The sequence below is a fragment of the Cynoglossus semilaevis genome, chromosome 3 (genome assembly GCF_000523025.1).
Source record: "Cynoglossus semilaevis isolate Cse_v1.0 chromosome 3, Cse_v1.0, whole genome shotgun sequence".
NCBI classification, from domain to species: Eukaryota; Metazoa; Chordata; class Actinopteri; order Pleuronectiformes; family Cynoglossidae; genus Cynoglossus; species Cynoglossus semilaevis.
In genome coordinates this window covers 8,609,894-8,620,841 of record NC_024309.1, presented here as the reverse complement: position 1 = coordinate 8,620,841, position 10,948 = coordinate 8,609,894, and the positions used below count along the sequence as shown (strand labels likewise).

Here is a 10,948-nt window from a genome sequence, read left to right as displayed (position 1 = left end):
CGGACGAGCCATTCGCTGTGCAGTTTACACAGCTGAGAACGCTGCACCGCAGCACTAAAAGCTAGCATGTTTACCTACCGACAAAAAAGTTTACCTAACGCACTATTGTCGATAAAATGACTTAACAAAGAAAGTGGTGTCATTGTACATAATTGTGTGAGATGACCGCAGTATTTAAAAGTACATGCACTGCACTACTGACATCTTTAAAGATATTGATTTCTTGTCGTCTGGTTCTCTAGTTCTTTTTGTTGAACAACCTTCATTTGAATTATGTGTTTTTACACAGACGGGCTCCGTGGATCTTGTGAAACCCAGTTACCTATGTGACACTGCACATATGTGGAGGTGAAAGATTCAATCAGCCATTAAACCTCATAGCCTTATTTTCCAGGCCATTCTCCAACACACACACACACACACACACACTTTTGCACTGAGAGCTCTCAGATGTTCTCAATATCAGCTGCTGGCCTGTGCTGGGGAACAGGCAAAATTAGAGGGGAATTTCATGTAATCAAAGTAGAACAATATACACAGCAGGTTTCTGTCCGTCCAACTGTTGCTTCATATTTTAACAACCTCACTGACAGCCTGCCCTGAAACAACAGCAATACAGAGAAGAAGCTGCTGCTTTTTCCACAGCGGTTGGCAAGAAGTAGTGTGGTTCTCACTGTTCTTCATCTGCTCGCCCTCTCTCTTTCATGCTAAGTCGTTGGATGCAGAGCCTTCGCCGATTTTTTTTTACATTTCTTCCGCATGCCTCCTCTGAACTCCTCCTCCAGCCTGCGAGGAGTTTGATGTGCGACAAGGCATGTTTCCGCTCCCACTCACTCCCTCACACCCACTCAGAGCAGCCAATCCCCCCCATACCTCCTCCATCCGGGCCCTATCCATGGCTCTACTTTGTTTCTGTGAAGGAAATAAAATGTACAGTACGCTGCTGTGCAAACACCACCGGAGCGGAGCTCCAACCAGACTTTCTGTGATAATACAGTTGCTATAAGTGAATGCAAACTGCACCAACACGTGCACACACACATCAACACTACTAGGTGCCAAATACAGCAGGTGCTGTGTATGTAGTCAATGAATTAAAAGCACTAAAAATGCAAAGAAAAACACTTTAGCACCAAACTCTGTTCCCATGACGGTTGGGTGAGAAATTACATATTTTATCTCTGACCACAGATCTAAGTGCAGCTGTTTTTTTTTAACCCTTGTCCGGTGACAGGCACAGAGCTGTAGAGACTGTATCTACACATATATAAATGAAACACATGCACTCAAATCAAATTATTTTCAAAAACAAACGCTCATAACAGCTACATTGTTTCCTTGAAAAGTTTATACTCTAGGATTTAGTTTAACTGTTTAAGGCCTAAGGTAGGAAAATGCAATGGCCTTAACATATCATCAAATTCTCAGCTAAAAAGTCAAAACGCCTAAACCCAATGGAGCAGATGTCCATCTATACTGCACTGTATATAACAATTATAAAATCAGGTAAATAAATGTTCCTAAAAAGACACCAGTACAATTTTTAATTTCTCCATTTTATTACCCCTTAAAAACAATGTTAAATATTTTTAATTATTTAATTAATAATTGTTTTAAATCTAGGGGATTGTAAAGTTTCCAGAAATGTATGTTATGCTGTAAATGGATTAGGTAAGAATAAAAACGTCAACAAAACAAAATATAAAACCCCTACACTTTCTTGTGTAACAGCAGTGGGAAGTAGCCCAGGAAATGTCATTACTTGGTTCAAATAATTTCAACAGTCCATGTCTGGCAGCCTGTAAACTTTAATGTGTCACAGTTAAACACTCCTGCAGTTAAGCTCAGGGCTCAGGTACATTTTCCCAAATTTGCTAAATTACCAGGACTTGACTTCCACTGGCACTGGTGCAGTTTTAGTTTGAATTCAGTGGTTGTCAAAAGGAGCTTTGTGTACTTAGCTATGACGACAAAAGCTCTTTTTCTCCCTTTGCTACAGTAATGTGCTTAATTCTGTATAAGAAGGTTTTAAAATAGTGGTTGACAGGACACAGCAACAAACACACACAGATATAAACCACAGTCAAACAGGGATCCCTTCTTAAGCCCAAGACAATCTTCTGTATAGACAGATATAGCCTGCAAGTAAGGGCCACAGTTCTCAATGTTGTAAACAAGACCCAATGTTTTTGAGTGTCGAGTAAAATCACATTTTTGTCTAACATTATTATTTAACGTTTATTTAGGAATCCAGTTTTGGTCCTGATAGGACAGTTTGGTGGGCCGGATTTGGCCGATTTGGTCGTTACTTTTTTTATTAGTATTTGTTTTTCTGCAGACTGGTACCAAATGATCCGGTACGGCTCGAGTCACAGCGTCTCAGTCCGATCTCTAGTCTGTGATTTATACTTCAAATTAAGTGATTAATGGATTGTGACCATGCTTGTGAAGAAAAGATAAAAGATGTAAACACCACACCTTTGAGGTGCTTTAATCAAAGTGTCCACAGGAGGGAGTCGTAGCTTTGTTATGCAGGGGGAATAAAAGAGAAACAGTTTTGTGATTTTTGATTCATTATTAGATTGTTCCAAAGGGTAATTAAAACATCAGTCAATATTTAGCGGGCCATATGCCATGGCTGCTCAGCAGCTGGGGCTGCCTGTGAATTCTAATAGCTGGGGCAGGAGTGAGCGGCCCCTCTTGGCAGGTATCTGCCTAATGCTCTTAACCATCTGCCCACCTCCACGCTAATCTAACGTTTTGTTGCTCATAACAGTATTAATTCAACACGGGCTAAGGTGCAAACAGGCACAGTTGAGTCTTTTTCCCCCCACAGGTTTCACATTTGGCCACATGCCCGTACAACGGCACTGCCTCCCTCCTCTGCTCCCCCTCCCTCCCTCCCACTTCTGGGTCCACAGAAGATGACAAGCTGCAAACAACGAGATTCCAAATAAGGCTTAGCAGGTATTCTTCTATTGCTGTGTTTCCTTTTGGTTCACACTTTCTATTTATGTGTGGATTATCACATGCTCTCAGCATCACAATACAGCTGTAGCTCCTTTTTCTGACTCCTCACATCCTCTTCTCTCCACATTCTTCTTTCTTCCTTCTCCCTTTACCTCTCCTCTTTTCTCCTCTCATCTTCAGCCACCTCATCTTGCCTCTCCTTTCGTCACCTGCCCTTGTTTTAATCTACTTTTGCGTCTCTTAAACACTTTCACCCTTAACGTCACCAACTTCATTTCACAACTACCGATTCCTTACCTCTTAAATCATTAATTCTGGGAATGCTCCTGAGCTGACGCCCCCCCGTTCCAATACACACACACACACACACCACTTACTGTCACTGCCTCCACCTCTTACGGTTGGAAAGTGCTCTAAGCCCAAGCCACTTCAAAGATTCTATGTTGAGATGATTTATGGGAAATTAAATTCAGAGGATTTTTCTTTTCCTTTTGTTGTGCCCGTAGCTTTTAGCAGTAAACTACAGTATGCCCACTAATCCAGATTCAGGTCGGGATTGTACCCAGATGGACTACATAAACGTGGGCTGGACCTACTGTTTGTATATACTGTACAGCACAGCTATGAGCCTCGTGTCCCCTAACCTGCTTTGTCTTTCCTGTCCACAGTCCAACTTCAACAGAGACGCTCCTCTGTAAGAGCGGGGTGAGGGCTCTGTGCCATCTGAACAGGCGACCACACACTTCAGCACCAGGCCTTTGTAAGTAAAGACTTTATGTCTCGGGTTTATGACCGGAGTTAACCTTCTTTCCTTTGCGGCTACAAAGTAGGTGGTATTTGATGAGAGAAGATCTAATGGTTATTTTATGACCACGTAAGAACAAGTCATGGACCACTTACCAAATTTCCCTTTAAATATTAAAATAAAACTGTTGCAGACTGAGTTTTTATTGCCATATGGAGAGGGAAATTACCTGGAGTAGCCCACGATGACATTTATACCGTGCCAGTCGTCTGTCCGCACAATCTGGAATTAGAAGAAAAGAGGAAAATGGAATTTAAAACCATTAAACCAGATGGTTGAAGAAATATTTTTTGCACGAAAACCCCTAGGATGATGATGAGTATTATTATTATTATTATTATTGTTGTTTTATTTGCTTGAAATGTCTATAGAAAATGCATCATAGCCTATCTTAAAAAAGCCAGGTAAAAATACTCTGCCCATTCACAAATTCTATGGTTATTTTACAGTGGGATGTAAAACTATATTGTAATTTTAATTAATTCTATTTTCTTTCAATTAATTACATTACATGGTACAGGTATATGCAGATTAAAGGTCAGGTTGAATTGAAAATGTAAAAGATATTAGGTGTGAAAAGCTCCAACTCTGGCTGTGGATTTTTGGAGTGTGAATGATGTTTTTTTCTGTATATTTGGCCCTGAGATGGACTGGTGAGCCATAGCTTTCTTAAAGATCTGAATGAATCAGCAGAGAACGGATGGATGGACGGATGTCTCACAAAAACAATCAAACATTCTTAGTGTTTCCATTCATTACAAAGAAGTCCTTCTCGTCCTTATCGCCAAACACATTACAGTGACCTGCTGTGCACTGACGAGTGACTTTGTTAGTTTAACTATTAGCCGCCGCTATTAATTAGATGCGATTAACTCCGAGTGTCCCAGCAGAGACCCGTCTCTGTTTGTGCTAATTATTGGAATTAGTCTTCTGCAGGAACCTCAGTAGAAACTGTTTGGGAAACTACACGACTGTGAAATACGCCTTACCTCAGAAACAGTGAACACGATGAAGAAAAGCAAACACTGAAACAGGATTAGGTTATTAAACTATTTTTGGGACGAAGAATATGAAATACACACAGAATGATTATAACAAATATTGATTCACAATGAGAATTAGACTTGAACCTTTAAGCTGTTTTCAAATGAATCGGCCCTTTAAAATCTGTAAGATGTTTGGTTTGGAAATGAACGCAGTGAATCCTCACGTCTCAGACAATGTTTGATGTTTTCACCTGATCAGTGAAAAGTAAAGTGTAAACCTATTTTTTGATAACCCAGCAGTGACCTTCACGAGAGCCTTGGGAAAGTTTGAATTGGTAAATTCCATGCAGAGAAAAAATGTGAATGTAACATTTTTGGCAAGTTATTCCATATGTGTGATAAAAAGAGAGAAAATACTGCTGTACCTTACGTAATGTGTTTGTGGCAAACTTCTCCCACAGAGGTGGAGGAACAGATGTGTGAGTGAGAGCAGAACTTCTGAGGAACTGTTCCAGCAGTTCAGAACCGTCACTGTTGTCCATTAAGTCTGTCATGATTGGAGTGAATGTGAACAACATGTTAATAAATAATGTATAAGAGATGAGAAAGAAAAGAAAAGAGAGCAGACATATATGTAAAAAAAACATTTTAAAATCATTATATTGCAGACGTAATGTCTATTCATTATCAGAATTTTATCCACAACAATTTGCTCCTTCTCTTGCCTAACAGCAAGGTGATTACTTGATCACAGTCTTTCTGCATGTTCTTCCCATGTGTTGCATCTATGTTCTGGTACTTTGGTGTCTATCCACAGTCCAAATACATGCAGATTAGGGAAAGGGTCAAAAGGTCATCAGTTGACCCTGGAGCGTTAGTATGAATGTAGAAAATTTGCCTTTGCCTCATGACTTCTGGGACTGGCTCCAGCTTCCCAGGCAGCGCAGCGCCAAATAATATAGATCTTTAAGCAGTATCACATTTTTGTCCAAACCCTCGGCTGCTATATATTAAAAAGGCCTATGTCTCCCATGCTTTGGGTCTGGATGTAACCTGCTGTAACTCTTAAAGTCTGTCAGGTTCCATTATTGTAACTTAGAGTGCTGAAAGTCAACGTGCAAAGTGTGGAAGTGATAAAACCCCGTGGCTTTATTCTCCATTTAGCAGCTCAAAGCAGCAGCCTGGGTCACACGATTCTCTTCAGTTTCTCAATCACTGCCTCAATCATGCGTGGAGATGTCATAGACTTTGGAAGAGCTCCCCCACCAGGCACTGTGTGTGTGCTGGAGAGAGAGAGTCACTTTCCAAGGAACAAAACGGTGTTTTTCGGCTGAAGTGCAGCGACTGCTCTCCCACTGTCACCTATCCTCATCATGGCCTCTACACCTGTAATCAACACCAACAAACTGTCACTGCTCTTTTCAAACTCCTGCCTTCACCTCTATCATCCTGAGGCACAGCCCGCTGCAGGGAACAGGTGAGAACTGAGTACCCCCCCTCCTGTTTGTGGAGGATTTTGAGCAGGGCAGCAGTTAGTGTAAATAACAGTGACATATATGAGATGGCCTGTGGTTGTTTTCCCATTGGCTGGCTTGCTGCGCATGTTATTTTCTGCTAGACTACAAAGACAAAGTGGATTTTTTTTTGGATTTGTAAAACAGGAAGTGGTTTTTCTGTGTCATGTAGAAAACATGTGCTGGTCTGAGCTTCACATCAAACGCCGAAGTGCGTTTGCAGGGAACAGAGGAGAGGGTCAGGTGTATAATTTGAGCCATGCATGGAGCCAAACAACAAACACAAAGTAGCGTAACCAAGAGGAGAGACTGACTCAGCCCGGGCACTTGGTCTGGAAGCAAAGGGAAACAAAAACAGGGCTTCTCTCTTTAGTTCAGCTCCAGTTGGAATGTGTCGTCGTCTCTCACCGAGGCAGCGAGACAGGCTGGAAACATCTACAAGGATGTGATGGCAAGTCATAATGAAGATAAAAATGACAATCAAGCTCCTCCAAACAACAGCTAGGACAGTAATTTTAAAATGGCGGCCTGCAGGTGAAATCCTGCTCACCAAACCAACCAATCTGGCCTGTGACTGGATTACAAAATTGTGAGGATTTAAGAGAAAATCATCAACCCCCCCTAAAGGTGTCTGTCTGTCTGTCTGGCCCTCCAACAAACTTCAAGACAACTTGCATGTCAGTCAAAACATTAAATCAATGATCAGTTTCAGACACGTCTCTTTTCACTGTAGTTCAGGTCTAACTCGGACCAGACCTCGTGCCCTCTCTGCCGTCCGCTGTGACCTCATCACAACCAACCGCTTCTCCACGTGTCCGTCTCCGTATGGCTCTTCCCGCCCCCTGAAACTTTGTGTGACTCTGCTCTAACTTCGCCACTGACCGGTAGATTTAACCCCACAACCTCAGACCACAACACACAAAACAACTGTGCTTCAAGCAACAACCTAAAAATATCTTTCTTCTACTTCTTCTTCTTCTGCTTCGACTGGCTTTGATTTGTCAGTGTAAACTAGACACGGGTCGTGTTATTAAGTCTGTGTGACCAGAGTGACATCATCTCCGCCTGGAGCCGGGACCTGGTGTCATCCCTCTGGTCATATTCTGTACACACTGATCTCTAGTACCTTTTCAACAGAGCAGCTCAGAGTTGTTTTATTTCTATATAGAAAAAAAAAGACAAATTTAGCCAAGGATACAAAATGATGCAAGCCAAAGCAATCCACTCAGTGTGGGGAGTTCATACTGCAGTTCCATTAAAGAGGAAGCTGTGATCCTCTGAAGTCGGCTATAAACAGGTTATCAGCTAAAAACACAAAGGAGCAACGCCTGCTCTTCAAAATTTCCAACCTGCGGACGTCATCATCGATGCATCAGGAAATTTATGCAGGCTTTGATCAAAAGCTTGATATAATGTTTAAAAATCATATCATATCTAACGGAACAGTCATAATGTTATTAAAGTCTCAGTTGTTGTTTTATTCAGTTGCTTTAATCAATAACTTTTCTAGAAGATTCTCTTCAGAGAAACTTTGACCCGAGAAGCTGCAAAGACCCTGCACTCTCTCCCAATCTTAGATGTGAGCACACAAAAGCCTGTGCGATAGCCAATCCTGATTCATCTTCCAATTTCCATAAATGTACTGTAAACCATCAATACAACTCCACGATCACGCTGAAACACAATCAGAAGAAGAATTTTTTTTTTTCCCGCGGAGAGTATTTTTGTAACATGTCTTGAGGGGATCTTAAATATGTTCTGCTCACCGTGCGCTGTGAGTCAGTGGAAATGAAGACATCTTGTTTCACATGAAGGTGTCACTCCGAACTGATGCAGCCTGCAGGAATCAGGAATCTGGCCAAGATCCACATCTACCTAAGAACAAGAAGAAGAAAAAAAAACAACTATATTTTTGCAGAAAACCACTGTATTTTTAATATATCAGCTTATTGTTGGGTCGATGGATATTTATCCTAAGAACGATGTGATTATTCGCGAATACTAGTGTGTCATGTAATGAACCACAAGACAAAAGAATACATTTTCAAAAACCTCAAACAAAACAGAAACGTTTTTAACCGCAACTGAGAGAGAATTCCTCGGGCCGTAGGCGCATTATCCCAATCACCACAAGTATCATTCCGCTGCTGCCCATTCTCTCGACCACTGCAGGTATTTTACGCCTGGATAAAACCGAGAAATGGAACAACCATTAAAACAAACAACGGTTGTGTTTTCTCTGGCAGAGCGCTGCTCTTTAGTGGGGAATAGAGAAGAAAAGGAAAGAAGAGAACGAGGGAAAAGAAAACAAGCACGGGTTCTTTTCTGGCTGGGACTTCGGGAGCGACGTACCATGCCAGCACATCCTCATGTCATCTCTGTTTAGACACACCTTGGAGAATGTGACCTGTTTCCAAGCTGGGCCTGGCCAGAGGTCTGTCCAGTGGAGGGAGGGGGGAAACCCCCAGATTGTGGTAAAGTAGAGAGTAGCCTCCTGTACAGGCAGGCATTTGAGTTCTTGACTCACTACACGTGGACTCTCTCTGTGTGTGTGTGTGTGTGTGTGTGCATTTGCATGCAAGTGTGCTGCTTAATGATGTGGACTCTGGCATGTCATGCACTGCTGCTCCACAGGCTCCTCAGGATGCCACCACATTAGTTCAAATAACCTCCATCTTTTTGGACATGTTAATGTTCCAGCAGTCATCGTTCTTATTCATAAGAAGACATGGCATTAGAGGTAAAAGAAGTAAAAGTTACTGTTTCTCAGGGCAGGGATCAGAGGTTGAAAGGCTTTAGCTGCCTGCAGTTCAACACGCGACCTCCAGGAGCAGAGGATAACTGAATTACAGAGACAGAAAGGCAAACATATCTTTACTTGTTTATATGTGTATTGTAGGTTCAATGTGTTAAACCAAGCCTGGTAATGAACCAGAACCAGAATCTATTGCACTCATATGACACATATGTCACAAACTTAGCGCACTTAACTTGGCGCATGGGCCAAATCTGTCCCTCCACATATATTTTATTGAGCCATATATATATATATATATATATATATGCATGTTAAGTATTCACAATTCCAATCTCCAACTACCTTTATGTTATGTTTCTGATAAACTACATTTCCCAGAATGCCCTTTGACCTTGTGGCCCACCTCCCCAAATCATGGGGAAGCATTAGACTGTTCAATAAATGTTACTGCTGTTTGGAAAAGCTGCGTTTTAAACTCTAGCCCTTCAATGTTTAACACGTTTGTTAGAGAGAAATCACCATCATCTGCATACGGTCAATGACACATTAGCCAATAATTCCAACATACATTATACACACCATACAACCCTAATCACACTAGGACAGGTCATCTAATATGCATTTTACTGTTCCCTTCTAATTCGATTTTAACCAAAAGCTGCCGCTGAAATTGCTGCGGAGCACGAACAAAGTCCTGACGTTCAACCTGATCATCAGAGGGTGTGAGGAGGAAGACAAACACATGTGATTTTTCTCAATTTCTCTTCAAACGGAGAGCCGAATTCCGATCGTGTCTCCGTCTCTTTCCCGTTCTTTTACATCTGAAATCCAGCTGTGGCGTCAGCTTAGACCACATTGAGCTTTTCAACACAAATAAACACATCGGGTTTGTTAAAGTCCAACAGCACTCTGTGTGTCAGCTCTTTGGATCGTTCACCTTCGTAATGGGAAACAGTCACAGTCTGTCACTTCCTGTTTACTCCTCAGCAACGGTAACGAGTCATTAAAGCCACTCAATGAACAACAACCAACGTGCACCACATTTGTGAAAGTTTTATATTTAAAAACCTGAGCGTTTGCGACAGCGATTGATGTACTACAGATGCTTAATTATATAGGTGCGCCAGTAAAGCATTTGGCACTAGTGAACGTTCATGAGGTTCTAAAGAGACCCATCTGACATTTAGGCAGTGGTTTCCAAACTCTTTTAGTAAGACAATAGTTCTTTTGTTGAACTGACTGTTGCAATGTTGTTTGCTTGTTTGTTAATTTTTATTTATTTCCGTCCAGTTTGGCAGTTTAGTTTCAGTTTTTGCTAATTTTGTTTTCAGGACACAACATTCTTTCTTCTATCTTGCTCCTTCCTTCCTTAGTCCCAGGGAACCACTGAGTTAAAGTACTGAAACCTGCGTTTTGCCGACAACACGCCCTGCCCCTAGTGGGAAATCACACTTATCTGTCAAACCTCCAATCAGCTTAATAATTAAGACCTTAAAACTTTGAGAAATCTTTCCTGGACACTGGCAGCTTTTTGTTGATCCAATAAAACAAACACATTTCTTCAGAAAATTTACTCATGATTTCAACAATAAACACATTCTTTTTGAGGCACACGTCCAGAAAACACAAGTTCAAAAATACCGTTGCTGTTGCCCACATGTTGCTGACTTAGGGTTAGGGTGGAGCTCATGTTTGGTGTCCAACCCTCTGACCAGTGGTTGAACGTGTGCTGTGGCCATGAACAGGAGAAACGGGCCATGTGAGAACTCAGTGTTTGTCTACGTGTGGATGCTGGCCTCAGTGTATTTACATCTGCCTCTTGCTGTGAGCTGTAATGTTTGCTGCTACATGTCAGCAGCTGGAAGGAGTGTGTAGAGCACCTCCAGAAATCTTAAAACATTTGGTTGGCAAATGG

At 41.7% G+C, this 10,948-nt stretch overlaps 1 long non-coding RNA gene across 1 annotated transcript in view; it reads right to left on the bottom strand.

The window, feature by feature from the left end:
* The window catches only part of LOC103377110 (uncharacterized), a 1,987-nt gene extending 1,862 nt beyond the window's left edge, over positions 1 to 125 (bottom strand). The window contains exon 1 of the long non-coding RNA XR_521367.3: positions 79 to 125. This is a non-coding gene — a long non-coding RNA (uncharacterized LOC103377110). The remainder of the gene's footprint in view (positions 1 to 78) is intronic.
* Positions 126 to 10,948: the final 10,823 nt, after the last annotated feature.